This window comes from Triturus cristatus, chromosome 1_1 (assembly GCF_964204655.1).
Source record: "Triturus cristatus chromosome 1_1, aTriCri1.1, whole genome shotgun sequence".
Classification (NCBI taxonomy): Eukaryota; Metazoa; Chordata; class Amphibia; order Caudata; family Salamandridae; genus Triturus; species Triturus cristatus.
The window spans coordinates 262,944,481-262,961,177 of NC_140579.1; the positions used below are offsets into that span (position 1 = coordinate 262,944,481).

General features: G+C 52.1%; 1 pseudogene; it reads right to left on the reverse strand.

Moving 5' to 3' along the window:
* LOC146870104 (suppressor of tumorigenicity 7 protein homolog) overlaps nt 1-16,697 on the reverse strand; it is a 777,381-nt pseudogene that overhangs the window by 554,165 nt on the left and 206,519 nt on the right.

The window sequence follows — 16,697 nt, forward strand, 5'->3', positions numbered from 1 at the left end:
GAAGAGTATGCCCAGAGTAACATCACTGGAGGTGGGCCGCCCCGCAGACCCATACACTACCATCCCTGGGAGGAGAAGGTGATGGCCCTGCTACCGCCGGTGGGAGTACACGGAGTCGAAGGAGACGCAGAGCCTGTTGAGTACACAAACAACTTACGTCACATGGGGCAATGGGGTCCACACCACATATACACCAAATGCACGCAACTTCCCCCAAGCACTCACCGCACACAACCACACTCAAAAACCACGCACATGCCACTAACGTCTCCATGCACCCTTCACAAATCAAGGCAAGGCCATGTCCAAGGCTACAACAAACACAAGACTGGATGTCCGGGAGGCTGGGAGGGTGGGCCCCACACAACACATTGTGAAAATGAGACGCAGACACCAATGCCCTCAGCCCATATGGCATAGGTACATACCCATGCACAATGCACAGGGACTGGCAAAGTACTGACAAGGTAGCTGACACTTGGCCCTGCTGTATGCAGCACAAGGCCCTCCTGGGACCACTGTACACTCAAACACCAACTCCACAAGCACAGGTATCTAGCACAGGAACTCACACTCACTGTCATGCCAGCATGCACCATGAGGGGACAGACATATCACCTGGGAGACCCAATGACAACTCACACTACACACAACAGCAGACCCGGTCACAACCCCCCCCTAACACAAGCCCACACCCCCGGGGCAGGCAACGGATTTACACACTCCCACAATGGACATGTGACACAACAAGACCAATCCAGAGCCAAATAAGCATCAGCGCCAACAATCTACAGGTCAAACCCTCAGGAGAACATCCCAATCTGTCCCCCACAACATACCCATCCCCAAGTGGACATTGAGAGGAATGCTAGGCACATCCAACCACCTGGAGGAACTGTGTCAACTTGAATATGTATGAAACATAGATGTGGCATGAAACACCATTAACATTGTGTCTCTCTCACACACAGGGCAATGTCGACGATCTCCTCCCAACACTGGGGGGGAAGAATCACAGTCCCAGGCTCCGCGTGAAGATGATCCCACCGGCAGCAATGACTCTCACCACTCCGTGGATGACCCCGACCAACCTGGACCCTCTGGTGCCCAAGCCCCTGCAGCACCTGCGTCAGGTACATCTGTGCCAACCACCACCCCCATTCCTGCCACATCCCAGGACACACCCAGGAGCCCTGCTCGCACTGAACAACAGAGCCAGTCTGACCAGGAGGGACAAGGTTCTCCGGGCACCCAGGAGGAGGCAGGCAACCCTGCAAATGCCATCCCTCAGGGGTCCCGTAGACCTGATGTGCCCACAAGGGCAGGCCAGGCTCAAGTGGGCAGGGGTGGTGGGAGTGGAGGAGGCGGAGGAGCGAACCTGACCAGCCAGCTCAGGACACCGGTATGTCACACATACGCAACATCCTGGACTCATACCGGCGTGACACCAGAGGCATCAACCAGGTCGTGTCCAGACTCTCCGAGATGCAGGGGACCCTCGATGAGATTAAGAACCTGCAGGTCGAGCATCATGCCAGTCATCAACAACACCAAGGACGGATGGAGGCAAGACTGGCTGAGCTCCTGGCGGTGCACAGGGACATGAGCCAATCACTCTGTCAGATCGCCCAAAGCATGGGCAACCCTCCCTGTGCCACCAGGCGTAGACCAGCACCAGACACAGGGAGGGAGGAGGAGGAGGAGGATTCGTCTGCCGGAGCGTCCCCAGCATCGTCAAGGCCTGCATCTGAGGGTCCCCGGAGGAAGGTGGGTCGTCCACGGAAAAGACCGTGAGAGTCAGCAGACCATCCACTTCTCCCAGGTCACCTGGCCTGGCACCTGGCCCCCTGGCGCAACAGCAGCACCTCATCCAATGACATTTTCTGCCACATGGACTTGCTGGTCACAGTCTGACCAATGATGACCAACACTGTGCCCAGGACTCTGATGATTTCCAATGCCAAGGATACCATCTCCCCCTGTGAACTTTGGATTCTATTCCCCCGGTAGAGCACCTAATTGCATCTACCAAACCACTTACCCCACCGCAAATAAATATATCACTTTGGACATGAGACGTTCCTGTCATTTTGCATTATTCAACGACATATGTGTGTGGAAATGTCAAACTATGCCTGAGTGTTGAACTAACTCCAGCCATCCATACCCTGGGATCAGAGTCTGGTACAGGACACACATGGGTCACAAGGTATCATTCAATGTAGGCATGGAGCACAACACTCACCTGTGATGGCCTCTGGCTGCTGAGGGGGTGCTTGCTAAACTGTGCGGAGAGACCTATTTGGGAGATTATCATCAAGGCGTAGAGGTCATGGCTCATGTGGAGGTTCCCGGAGAGGGAGTCCCAGGTATGTGTGTCCAGGTGGGAGAACAATGTCCTGTATGCTGGAGTACGGTGGATGTGAAGAAAGGTGGCCAGGGCAAGGTTGGATGCACGGAGATGGCCCAACGGGATCTAGGATGACAGACGTACAAGGTTGGTTGGGGTCGGGGTTGTGGACTGCCTCCTGAGTGTGGGTGGGAAGTGTGGAGGTCATCCTGCAGCAGACAGTGATCCATTGCAGCTATCTATGGTGGACGGTGAGATGGCTGGGGCGCAGGGTGTTGAAGCTGAGGTGTGCAGATGCACCCTGGAAGTGGACCAGTTTCCTGGGAGTTTGGATGTACTTGCTCCGTAGAGGGCAGGGCAGTATTTGACACGGATGTTGTCATGGACCTGGGGGATTGTCTGTCTTTTCTTGGTGTGGATCTATCTGTGGATCATGTGCATAATGCAGAGGGCGTTGCAGCATGAGGTACAGATGGTGTGGACTAGCATGGTATATGTGAGCGAGCCAAACATGATGCACACCATCTTGTGTGTGTGGCCACTGGGTGCTTGTGCAGGGCTCTTGCGGGTGGGACACAGGCACTTGACCCAGCTGGAAGGGGACAATCCTCAGATGATCACCTCAGTCCTGTACAAGTCCAGCCTCAGGTGGCTCGTGTTCAGCCATTCATCAATGGATCTCATGCATACTTTAATGATGGAACTGCCAATGTCTGTGTCTTTGTTGAGGGTGAGGAGCACCTGGCTGTCAATGGCATACGAGCTTATGATGAGGTGCTATGCGCATGTGATGGTGGAGAGGGGGGTCCTGGACACTGTAGATTGACATGCTGAGAGATGATACCTGTGCCATGTCCCAGACGATGACACCATACTAGAATACTGCAGCCTTGAGTCCCACTCCCATGCCCTTGCTGGGCTACAGAGCCTGTGGGGAGTATTAGGGACGTGACCTGGTTGGTGTGACAGGGCCTGGAAGGCGGGGCAGCGCAGTGTAGGCAGTTGGAGTTGCACACTCAGCATGCAAAGGTGTCGTGTGTGTGCCCAGGGTATGTCTGACAGCAGGCGTTAGATGTGCGGATGGACATAGCTCGGAGTGTGGCTGATACATCAGACTGTAGTGTGATGTGGGTTATGCAAGGACAGGATGGTGGTGTAATGTGCACCTTGCATGTGCTGATGGTCCAGCCTTTGGCACCGCGTGGCGGCAACAGTGGCATAGACAAGCTGAGGACAGCCAAATGAATGGGTGGAGGGAGGAAGTGAGGAGCATCTTGGAGGTGTGTGTGTTGCCAAATCTGGATACTCTGTGGGCCCTTGCTGCAGGGGCCGCAGCAGCAGGCGGCATCTCGTTTGCAAAATGACAGAATTTGCACACATAGACTAGGATGTCAGAAGGACAACTGCAACAGGCGCGTGTGTAAAGTAAGGAGTGTCCAGTGTCACATGGCACACCCAGAGACAATGCATGCACAATCACCAAAGAAGCATGACACCGGATCAGGAAACTGAAGGCCGACCTGCGCACAGGAGACACACCCTCAGCAGCTGTTGATGGCCCATTGTGTGGACCAACATGCCAAAAAACATACACGACCATGTACTTCATGCCCAATAGGGAGCCTAATCCATGAGCAACTGCATGCATGTTGCTAAACTACACATGGACCCCTATGCAGAATCTTCCACAACTATGCCAGATATGCCGCATGCAAAGTGGCAAGAGACCTGCATTGACAGAGATGAGGCACCTTGGAGTGTGACGAACACCTTTATTACTCAGCCTCACACTAAGGGAAATGCATCAATTGGAACAGACTCACAGGTCATTTGGCTGACCATGTGTGACCTACACTGGACACAACATTCAACACACAGATGTGGTAAATCCTACTGAGCTGGCACACAAGTGAAGGGGTTGAGCCTAACACCCCTTGCTGCACACGGAGAGTCTACAATTCCCCATTGAGCCTCATATGGGGATGTCCCACACTATGTCCACCATTAGCATCCCATATGTTTCTGAGGGACGTTATACACACATTGATGCCTTCATCAGAATCCACAAACCATTACAGATGACTGTCAGGAAGGGTGACTATCAATTCATGGGAGCCATGCAACACGTCATGTGGCCCATGGTGAGTCGACATGTATGCATGGTAACACAACATGCACAGGAGCAGTCCCCACATATCACAAACACGTACCACCCACAAAATGCCTTGCTGCACTCCTTACCCCAAATGACTTTTCACCATGTCTGTGCATGTAACTCTGATCCAGCACACATTGCAATACTCATGAGGAATAGTAGGAGGGCAATGATGACATGAGCAGACGACAGCCGCAAGAACCTGTGGAGGCCAGACACACAACAAGTCAGCGAAGAGCTAGTAATCCTCAGACATGTACATGTACTCTACAGGAATGATGTTGTCACCATGCCCTTAATAAATTTAGTGTCCCAGCTAATATGTGTGGAATGACATCATCACTTGAATGACACATCAGAACACACCTCCAAGTCACTTAGCACACAGTCAGCTCGACACACACATTGTAACACATACCACACAAGGCTCAAAACGTGCACACTCAGACACAGGGACTCACCATCATGAGAAGAAGTTGCGGATAAGCTGACTCCGGATGTCCTCATCCTCAACCTCATCCTCATCCTCACTTGCCCCGTGCCCGAGCCCTTCATCCTCCACGGGAGGATGATCCTGCTCATCCGGATCAAGGATGAGTGGCACGGCCTTCTCCACTGCCATGTTGTGCAGCATGCAGCACACAATGAAGATTTTGCAGACCTTCACCGGGGCATATGGGAGGGCGCCGCCGGTCTTGTGGAGGCACCGGAATCTGCTCTTCAGGAGTCCAAACGTCCTCTCAATCACGCGCCTCGTCTGCCCATGCGTGTCGTTGTACTGGTGTTCTGCGGCTGTTCTGGGGTTGCGGAGAGGCGTCATCAGCCATGGCATGTTGGGATAGCCAGAGTCCCCTACATGGAAACATCATGTGAAGAAGTGGATCAGGAGATGTCGTAAGATACAAAGATAGCGCTGAACACAGGACTAACAGAGTATACCCACCAACAAAACATGCTCGTTCCGCGTGCAGCTGCAGCATCATTTCTGGCACCCTGCTACGCCTCATGATGTATGCATTGTGTGCGGACCCTGGGAAACGGGAACAGACATGGGAAATCAGCATGTTAGCAAGACACACCACAAGGGCATTAATGGAGTGGTAATGTTTTCTGTTTCTATAGGCTACCTCCTGTGCCTGTGGTGGTACCAAAGCCACACGTGTCCCATCAATGGCCCCAATTACATGAGGCATCCCTCCCAGGGCATAGAACTCACCCTTGACACCTGTCAACTGCTCACGAGTGGGAAAATGGATGAATTCATCCAGGTGCACCAACATGGCTTCTATAACATCATGCAGGACACGGCTGAACATTGTCTGGGACATGCCACCGACATCAGCTATGGTCAATTGAAACGTGCCGGTGGCAAAAAAATGTAGGGCTGCCATCACCTTCATCTTGGGAGTCAGAGCTGTAGGATACCTGTGTTGTGGTTGGAGGTGTGGTGCAAGCCGGCGGGTCAAGTCCTCTATCAACTCTTGCGAGAAGCGGTATCTGCGTATGCAGTCATGTTCACGCATGGCATCCAGGTCTGGCATTCGTCTGGGGAGAGGCGGTGCCCTGCAGAGATTTGGAAGGAATAACGAAGAGTGAGTACATTACCACACCAATGTCACTGAGGTGAGCACATGTTCAACAGCTAATACACATCTGCTTAATACAGAGTCTGTGCTGTGCAATACATCCAGGACACGTGGGCCAGCCAGGTGATAATCCTACGAAGAGCCAGCCACAATAGTTGCATGGCAATGTTGACGTGACATGCCATTAAAATAGCTGTGGGCCAGTGTAAGTGACAAGCCAGACACATTACATGAGTGACAGACATCCACATATCAGCATTAGAAGGATGTCATCTCATACAGACAGCTGGCAGGAGTCTAGACGCACAGGTCACATGTCCTCTGGCAAAGGACAGATAACACACATTTCCATGAAGGGGTACATGTCCAAAACTGATGACACAGACATTGAGAGAACGCAGATATTGCCTCATGTCAGGAAGTCATCTTCGAACCATCATGACACATGTACCGTGTGAGTCCACATGTGGCGTAGTGTGCGTATATGTGTGTCATGCACATATGCACACAGACACATGTTGGATGCTGCAACAGCAGATGGAGTTGACGGAACACCAAAGGAAAGCTCATGGGAACACATGACACACACATGACATAGTCACATCGTGGCACGCTGGGAGTCACATGTCAGGTGTAATGATCCGTGTACCTGGCATCAGGGGACAGTTGCGGGTGTTGCTGACTGTGCCATACCAGTGATGCAGTGCTTGACACGTGTGTCGTACATGCACACATGTGCAAAGTGTGAAGGGGACGTGTGCCACGTAGTGCCCCATCACACATGACATGTGTAAACAGCTCATCACACATCTATTGTGCCACAACATGAGGAGACATGTGCCACATCACTGCCTGACACATCTAGGCCCTGCACATGAAGGACTGCACTGACAATGACTTGATGTACAGCCTTGTGCGAGTCTGACACCTCCATTCCTTTCGTGTGCGCCTCCTATCACCAGTGTAAGCTGTGAAATGCAGTACACACGCTCTGAGGGCGTGTGTAGGGCCCGTACTCACACGTGAGTACCTGCTGTACACGCGTGAGTACGTGCCTATCACTATAGTTGTGTTACTGTAGGTCCGAGTGATACGGCACATACTCACGCGTGTACGGCCCGTACACGCATGAGTACGTGCCGTATCACTAGGCCCTACGGTACCCCCAACTATAGTGATAGGCACATTCTCACGCGTGTACGGCCCGTACACGCGTGAGTACGTGCCGTATCACTAGGCCCTACGGTGCCCCCAACTATAGTGATAGGCACGTACTCACTCGTGTACGGCCCGTACATGCGTGAGTACGTGCCGTATCACTCGGACCTACAGTAACACAACTATAGTGATAGGCACGTACTCACGCGTGTACGGCCCATACACGCGTGAGTATGTGCCTTATCACTAGGCCCTACGGTACCCCCAACTATAGTGATAGGCACGTACTCACGCGTGTATGGCCCGTACACGCGTGAGTACGTGCCGTATCACTCGGACCTACAGTAACACGACTATAGTGATAGGCACGTACTCACGCGTGTACGGCCCGTACACGCGTGAGTATGTGCCGTATCACTCGGACCTACAGTAACACGACTATAGTGATAGGCACGTACTCACGCATGTACGGCCCGTACACGCGTGAGTACGGCCCGTATCACTGTAGTGATGGTGCCCTAGGGGTACGTGTGAAACGCGCCGTACCTGTGTGGGGATTTAAGAATTACAATGGGGACACATGAGGGACAAGTATTAGGGCCTAAATGCATGCTGGTTGTCATGGATACCGAGTTTCAAGTTCAAAATTTAACATCATGTGGTCTGGAAAAAGCAGTTGGCCACATTATACATTGTTGCAAAGTGGTTGTTGACTTGACATGATGCTGCAAAATCGAAAGATGCAAAGGCTGTCACTGGTGTTTGTTTAAAGGGATTGGAGGAAACGTAGGATGCAAATGAGTCTGACCAATCACTCTGTACTCCTGTAAATGAAATAGGCCAGCAAGGCAGATATATGGCAGGCAGAACCCATGAGAGGGCACTTGCCTGCACAACATGTCAGTCGATACCACTGCTGCTGTATTGTCTCCCTCTGGCACCATGTCAAGGACTGTGGAGAGGGCCCAGCCTTTCACCCAGGAGGAGAACGAGGTCATGCTGGATGTGATCCTCCCATGGTACCCCATGCTGTATGGTCGACCAGGGGAGCAGGTGAGTGCTGACTCCACTACCTTTGCCTGTGCACCTTTATTGTGTCTGTCACTTCTGGCATTGTGGCCAGGTGTGACAGACATGCAATGTTGGTTGGAGTGGGTCCCAGGGGGGATTTGGCTTATGTCTCTCATGCAGGGCTTGATGTAGTTCATGTGTGCACTCCTCACTTGCATTGTGCTTACTGTGACATTCACTGCATAGTGCATGGCACATTCCGCCAGCCTAATCCTCTTGGGCATTCTTGTTCTATTGTCCTGCGGTGATTCAGTGGTCACCCCGGTGTTACAGGTGACTGCACCCACAGATGTATGTGAGAGTTGAGTGGAGCTGTGGTGAGAATGGTGAGAGTGTCCAAATGATGTGTACGCCCCCTGGACATTGATGTGTGTGAATGTTTCTTGTCATGTGGGTGAGTGTCTATGTGGAGTGTTGCACCACAGCTGCATGGAGGAGGCAACTGCTCAATCCATCTGATGTGTGAAGTAAGCCATGCTGTGTGCCTGACTTGCTGAGCTAGCCCCACACCTGTGACCCCCCCCCTGGCAAGTGGCACATGTGCAGAGTGAGGTTTGCATCCGCTGTTGCCAATGGCAGGTGATTGATGTGTGCCTGTGTGTGTCTGTGTACTCTGCTGAGGTTTCGTCAGTGGCCTGCGGCATGTGACTGTCCATCAGCCTTGTGTTGCTTGGGATGCACAGTGTGTGCCATGATCATGGATAGTTTCGCACCCCTCATGCCACCTGTGTACTTACTATGCCATGTAGTGCATTGGTGCGTCCCAACATAGGAGTTTGAGGGTTCAAATGAACAGACTTGCAGCATGCATTACCAATGTTGTGGCCTCAGACATGATGTGCATGAGTGGGATATATGCATAGTGCCGGGACGGTTGCTCCTGTAACAGTCAGCTCATTCCAGGACCATGGAGCAGTGTGCACACTACAGTCCCCTGACACAGCCTGCCCTCCTACTCATGTGTGTCATCTAACTCTGTGCACATTCACTGTGGGTTCATCATGGATCTGCCTCTGTGGCATTGTTCCCTGGCCTAGGTAGTAGTTTTCACATGTGTGATACATTTGCCCACTGGACAGGGATACACCAGTTTGCTTGTGCATACTCACACTGGGCAGTGCCTGTGTGGCTATTCACAACAATCTGTTGATGTTTGTTTGTGACCAATATGTTTTGGCAGCCCTACAAGGTGATGTCATGTTAATGAAGCTAGTTTTCAAGCACAGTTATTGTAACCCTGAATAAGAGGTGTCACTTCTTGATCGGTATCAGTCACATTGACTCAGGTATGGGTGGGTGTGTGCGGGAGGGGCGTACATGTTCAACCCTGATGTTTCATTGCCAGTTCTGACTTGTGTGTGATGAGTCGCAGTACAGAAAGTCATCGTGCAGTGCCCCCGTGATGTTGGCCAGTGCTTAATGTTCGTGCTTCATTGCCTGTGTCAGATTTGACAATCCTGTATCCTGCTTGTACATTTTTGCCACCTGTGTGTGGTTCAGATGCTACACAGTTGTGACTTTGTGTGACATCTGTGGGTACATTCTGGCTTGCCATGAGGGGGAACCCACAGTACAGCTAGGCTTTTTTGCTAAACAATTGCAGGCCCATTAGCTTATGCATTGTCCTGGGTGTGGACATGTGTGCCACTCCAGATGACAGTCAGTAGGTCATATGTGTAGCCAACTGTGTGATCAGGTGACGGATAGCCATGTGACAAATGACAGTATTCAAGTTGTTACTCAGAGAAAATGTCCATTGGCACTCACTACACCTGTCAACATGTCTCAATGTTTCATATGCTTGATCTTGTTGTTTGGTTGTGAAGGACAATGATGTGCCTGCATGACAGATGCCTCCCAAGGAAGTGCACAAGACACCACCTTTACACTTTCCAGGGACACGCTGGCACATTTTAAAGTAAGGCACAGTTTGAACAAAACTTGTTTGGAGTTCATACATATACATGTTCCCACAGTGTGCTAGCATTTGGGTTAGTCCTTGGTTGTTGCTGATACCAACTTACGAGTGTCAAGTCATCCAGACCACCCTGGTGCCATGTATATGTACTTACTGATACGCCATTTCTGCCTAACAGTGGCTGATTTGAATGAGTCTGGCAGCTCAGACAATGACTGTGTACATGTAGTTTGGTGTGCACCTCCTTGTGTGACTTCTGCTATACAGACACATGTGTGTTGTGTTCACAGAGTGCCACATTCACACATGCTAGACATGTCCATTGTGTAAAGGGTTGTGATTCTCCAGGAGTCACAATGTATTTCTTTGGGGTGTCAAAAGTACTCACAGGTCTCTGAGTGTGGGGACAACTTCTGCATTGGCATGTGGTATTTGGCCTTGGGTGCGACAATACTGTTTGTTTCACAGTGAACAAGAGGTAGCATGCCTTCATAGTCTTGCTGTGCTCAACTGATCCCAGACACTAGCTTCTCATGATCTTGTGATTTCAAGTTATTTGCTGTTGTGTCCTAATTTTCATTGTTTCCAAGTGGCATGGTGGGTCAAGCAACTGGGGAGTGCAGGGCTTACATATGTGGGGAGTATCCTAGATGTTACTCATGATGCCTTTCCTGATATGCACTGTTGCCTATTTTGTTTGGACTCATGTGTCAGATGTATACAGCTGACTGATTTTTTCCTGTCTCTTCACCTTGCCCACAGCATCATCGGAGGACACCGAGGGAGACACCGGCACGGACGTGGAGGAGGGATCGAGCAGCGGTGCCACCACTGCTGAGGAGTTGGGGGAATCTAGTGGCACGGAGGGCTAGGGGAGTGAGGCAGAGGACCTGCCCAGTACCAACACTGACTACGAGGCAGACGGGTCCAAGGCTGAGCTCCCAGAGGGGGCGGAGGCTGCTCCCACAGCTGAAAGCAGCAGTACATCTCTCGCTGCCCCCTCCATTCCCATCACCACCCTCCCACTTGCTTGGGTCCCTTCTGTCCGTGCTAGGCCACACCGAGTCTCCTTCGTGCCAGGCACCGCACCCCCTGCCCCTGTTCCCCCTGCTGCCCTCACTGCTGAGTCTGTGGACATTCAGCGGCAGTTGCAAGTTGGGCAGACATCGATCCTGACTGTCCTCCATGGCCACACCAGACTGCTGACCCAGATGGTGTCGTACATGGAGGCCATGTTATCAGCGATGTCTGACCAATGGATGTTGCTGAGGTCCCTGGACTCGTCACTGACGGCAGTAGTGAGTCACCTGCAGCGCTGCGTCCCCCCCTACCCCTGCCCCATCCACAAGTCCCACACCCATGCCTGTCCCAAGCACACCAAGACATCCACACACACGCACCCCACCACGAAGCAGCACACCACCACGTAAGGGCAAGCGCCCACCTCCTGACACGCACACTACGGGGGAAGCAGGCACACCCACTGGGTCTGGGGCACACAGGCAGGCACGCAGCCACAGTCCTCGTCCACATGACTCACTCCCCAGTCCCTCCGATGTCACTCCCCTTGGCTCCCCTGCCCCAGATTCGGAGAAGGAGGCCTACTTTGCTGGGCTGGGCCTCAGCCCCACTAGTTCACCTGGACGCAAACGGTCAAGGCACTCCACGGGTAGGGGAGTTAAGTCGCCCAGCCTGTCCACCACCTCCCCCAGTAGCGCTACAATCCATCCCTCTGACCCCCCCCTCCTTGGGGCCTGTTGTTTCTCCGGGTGCAGGGGAGACGCTTGAAGAACTGGCAGAAGTGTGCAGCGCCGAGCTCGCCTCCACCTTTGGCGCTGCCCCACCCCCTGTGGTGGAGTCGTCCGTCCCTGCATCCACCACACCTACCCTTCCCCCTCCTGTCCCTGCGGTGCCTGGTCCTTCCCCACATGATGCCCCCCCCCCCCCCCAGTCGACGACACAGTCTTGTGATGTGCAGGCAAGCTAGGGGAGACGCATGGCCATGTGTCCCCCCCCAAGGACTGATGATGTGGACTGGCCATTGGCCTTTGTGAATAGTCTCGTTTACACATTATTATTTTCATGCTGAATAAAGCATTTTTTTTTTTTCGTTTGAAAAGTCTTGCATTTCAGGTATTGATGTTGATGCTGATGCTACAGGAGTTGGGGTTGTGGGCATGTGTTATGTTTCAGGGAAATTTTGTTGTCTGCTGCTCATGGGGTGGAACCTGGTATCTGCGTGCCATCACAAGGTCTCTGCAAAGATTCTTTGTCGTGTATGCTCTTTGTGTTTGGAGACATTGTCCCAAGGAGTGTTCCTTCCTCTGTGGCACCTAAAATCTCCCCTGCAGAGAGTTGCACAATTGTTGTGTTGCCCTGTGTCTACATTTCCTTTGTTGGTGATGGATCCCTTCAACTCTGGCCATGCCTGCTCAGCAATTTCTCCGGCTGCATCATCTGTGCCATCCTTGGTACTCACTGTACTTGTGTATAGAGTATTTTGCCATGCCTTCATGGATAAATTGTCCCTTTTCCGCACAATGCATGTGTGTAATCCCAGCCTAGTACACATATGGTACTTGTTCTGCTGGGTATTTGAACACCTGACTCACAATTGTGGCCATTGTATCTGTGGGAACTCCACCCTATTCCTTCCATGACAGACAACATCTTGGTGGCTAGCCCAGCACCTGAACATTCCTATCAGTCCTGGGATGTGCGTGACAGTGTGTGTTCTCTTTGGCTCTCTTAGTTTATTAGGCAGTGACATGACTATACAGTTTTGTGGCATGATCTCAGTGTGTGTATTGTGCTGCATCTGCCAGGGGTGGGTATGCATGTGTTATTTGTCCTCACACCCACATGTGGTGTGTCATGCAGTGGGGGAAAGACATCCATCCTCCTGGGAGTGGGACACTGCTGTCAGTGATGTGTTGTTATGGCACTATCATCATTGTCCAAAGTTAGGGATACGTACATTCACCCATGGAGTTGTGGTCATCTGATAATGATGTACACCCCCCATGTCTCTGTCCACTGCTGGGAGTCCCCTGCACCCACCCCCATGTCTCTGTCCACTGCTGGGAGTCCTCTGCACCCACCCCCATGTCTCTGTGCACTGCTGGGAGTCCTCTGCACCCACCCCCATGTCTCTGTCCACTGCTGGGAGTGATGGGCACCCACCCCCATGTCTCTGTCCACTGCTGGGAGTCATCTGCACCCACCCCCATGTCTCTGTCCACTGCTGGGAGTCATCTGCACCCACCCCCATGTCTCTGTCCACTGCTGGGAGTGATGGGCACCCACCCTTCACATGTCCCTGTCCACTGCTGGGTGTCCTCTGCACCCACCCCCATGTCTCTGTCCACTGCTGGGTGTCCTCTGCACCCACCCCCATGTCTCTGTCCACTGCTGGGAGTCCTCTGCACCCACCCCCATGTCTCTGTCCACTGCTGGGAGTGATGGGCACCCACCCCTCACATGTCCCTGTCCACTGGTGGTATTCCTCTGCACCCACCCCCATGTCTCTGTCCACTGCTGGGAGTCCTCTGCACCCACCCGCATATGTCTGTCCACTGCTGGGAGTGATATGCACCCACCCCTCACATGTCCCTGTCCACTGCTGGTATTCCTCTGCACCCACCCACCCACCCACTTGCGCCCTTGCTGTGGTACACTGCTGTCCTGGGCATACACCACCCCCAATTTACAGCTGATGTGCTGCATCAAGCCGTACACCTACATCCGTGGCGTGTGTATGCCTTGTATCCATCATGTAATGGGGCTGTAGGGGTACGCGTGGTACGGCCCGTACCCACGCTCTGGGGAGCGTGGGTACGGGCCGTACCACCATTGTGGCGGTGACGTAGGGGTACGCGTGGTACGGCCCGTACCCACGCTCTGGGGGGCATGGGTACGGTCCGTACCACCATTGTATCGGTGATGTAGGGGTACGCGTGTACGGACTGGACCCACGCTCTGGGGGCGTGGGTACGGGCTGTACCACCATAGTGGCGGTGACGTAGGGGTACGCGTGGTACGGCCCGTACCCATGCTCTGGGGGCGTGTGTACGGGCCGTACCACCATAGTGGCGGTGACGTAGGGGTACGTGTGGTACGGCCCGTACCCTTGCTCTGGGGGCGTGGGTACGGGCCGTACCACCATAGTGGCGGTGACGTAGGGGTACGCATGGTACGGCCCGTACCCACGCCCCCCAGAGCGTGGGTACGGGCCGTACCACCATTGTGGCGTTGACGTAGGGGTACGCGTGGTACGGCCCTACCCACGCTCTGGGGAGCGTGGGTACGGGCCGTACCACCATTGTGGCGGTGACGTAGGGGTACGCGTGGTACGGCCCGTACCCACGCTCTGGGGGGTGTGGGTATGGTCTGTACCACCATTGTAGTGGTGAGGTAGGGGTACGCGTGTACGGACCATACCCACACTCTGGGGGCGTGGGTACGGGCCGTACACGCGTACCCCTACATCACCACTGCAATGGTGGTACAGACCGTACCCACGCTCTGGGGCGTGGGTATGTCCCGTACCACCATTGTGGTGGTGACGGGTACGGGTCCACTTCCGTTGTGGCGGGACGTGGGATTGGTGGACACGCCCCCCGAAGTGACCAGACCATGGAGGTAATTAATGTGCAGGATGTATTAGTATTTTGAGGGGTGTGGGTTATGTTTCCTGCCCCTTGCACCACCCCCCCCTTTGCCCCTGGGGGTTGTTCTGACCTTCTGCGGCGTCTGCAGCGGTTTCTGAACACGAAGTAGTAGGCTATGAGGGCCGGGATGACGCATAGGTTGGGGTCCATCGCTGTCCGTCACGTACCGGTGCTCCTTGTTCGCGTCGTCCTCAATTTCCCGGTAGTTTTAGACTCCCGTAAAAAATGCTACGTGCGGAGTGACGTCGGCATGAATCGTACTTGCTGGTCCGTAAAACGCTGCCTGATTCCATCCGGACATCGCGAATGCGCCGTCCAGAATCAGATTTGTATGTATTTTTTTGCCGGTCGGTGTTTTTTACGACTCATACGGAAATGGTATTTCTGTGCGAATCTTATTAGCGAGTTTGTAAGGTGTTTTTCCCGGGTACGAGTCGGACGGAGAAAACGCTCCGTACGACCATTTGTACCCGGGTTTTACAGGATCGGAATCGGCACCTTAATAGGAGAAAGTATATTTTGAGCACAAAAAAAAACGGTCATTTTTAATGTTTCGTAAACTATTTTTACAAAAATGATTTCAAGTTCTACGAGGCACTATTAAGAGCAGTTCACATTTAGCATAAGTACAATTCACTAGTAGCACCTCCAAAACAATAAATAATTATTAAATGCGACTGCCTCTATTCCCGGCACCTGCTGGCAGGAGGTACATTTAGAACCTGTTACACAAGGACGGCCACTGTTTGGTTAAGGGGCATTGTAGTGAACTTTTCCTGGGCTGAGTGTTGCATTGTTCCAAGACGGCTCCCTCTTTCCTGTGCTGTGATTAGCTAGACTGCCCTACTGTTTCAAGTGTAGACACTCAAATTTGTTTAGCAAGCCTTTCTTCACTGCTGGGAAACCACTGGTGGAGGTATATTTGTGGCGCCGCCCTTTGCCTTCATCTTTCCCTCTCTGGCTCCAGCATTCTCAGGGTAAATATTCATGTCTGTTCTATTTTATTCTTAAAAGAAGCAGGCCAAACTTTGCTTTGTTAGATTTTCTGTGTACATCTTTAAGATTTAATTTAAGGAAAATGATTTTAGAGTTGAAATTAAGTGTCTTGTGCAAATGTTTCAAGAACTGTGTATTTGCGTTGCTAGTACACACTCTTGAATCTGTCTACAACTTTATTCTTGGAAGCAGAATACAAACTTTAGCTTTTTCTGCCCAAACGGATTGTGTAAACGTGATGGATTATATTTTAGGAAAACGTTTATTTTAAAATGTCATTTTGTTGTGTAAATGTTAAAGACTGTGCTTCTTAAATTGTGTATTTCTGCTGTTACATGTCCCTGCATGAAACAGGTCTATACATTGTAACACTAAGATCACTTTTTGACTAAAAGTCTTCTTGGTGAACTTTTCCAGGGCGGAGTGGGTAGAGTGTTCTAAGATGGCTCTTCCTTGCTGTGCTGTGATTGGCTAATTGATCAAGTCCGAGTATCCCATGTGCCTAGTTCCAGACTTTTGTATTCACATTCCCCAGGCTGTCCCAATGCCTTGAATCCAAGGGTTGAGGGGGTCAGAGAAAAAGGTGACCGACTCTCTGTGGAGAATCTACCAGTTTGCCCTGTACCTCAAAAGAAGCGCCACACCCCTTACTGAAATAAACCTATTAGACACCATTTTGAAAATCAGAAGGACACGATCAACATCTGCCTCCTAGAAAGGAGCTGGCAAAGAAGAACAACCTCTTACATTTCAGTCAAATTTTGTATTTGTTTCTACGCCTTTCTCTCCTTTT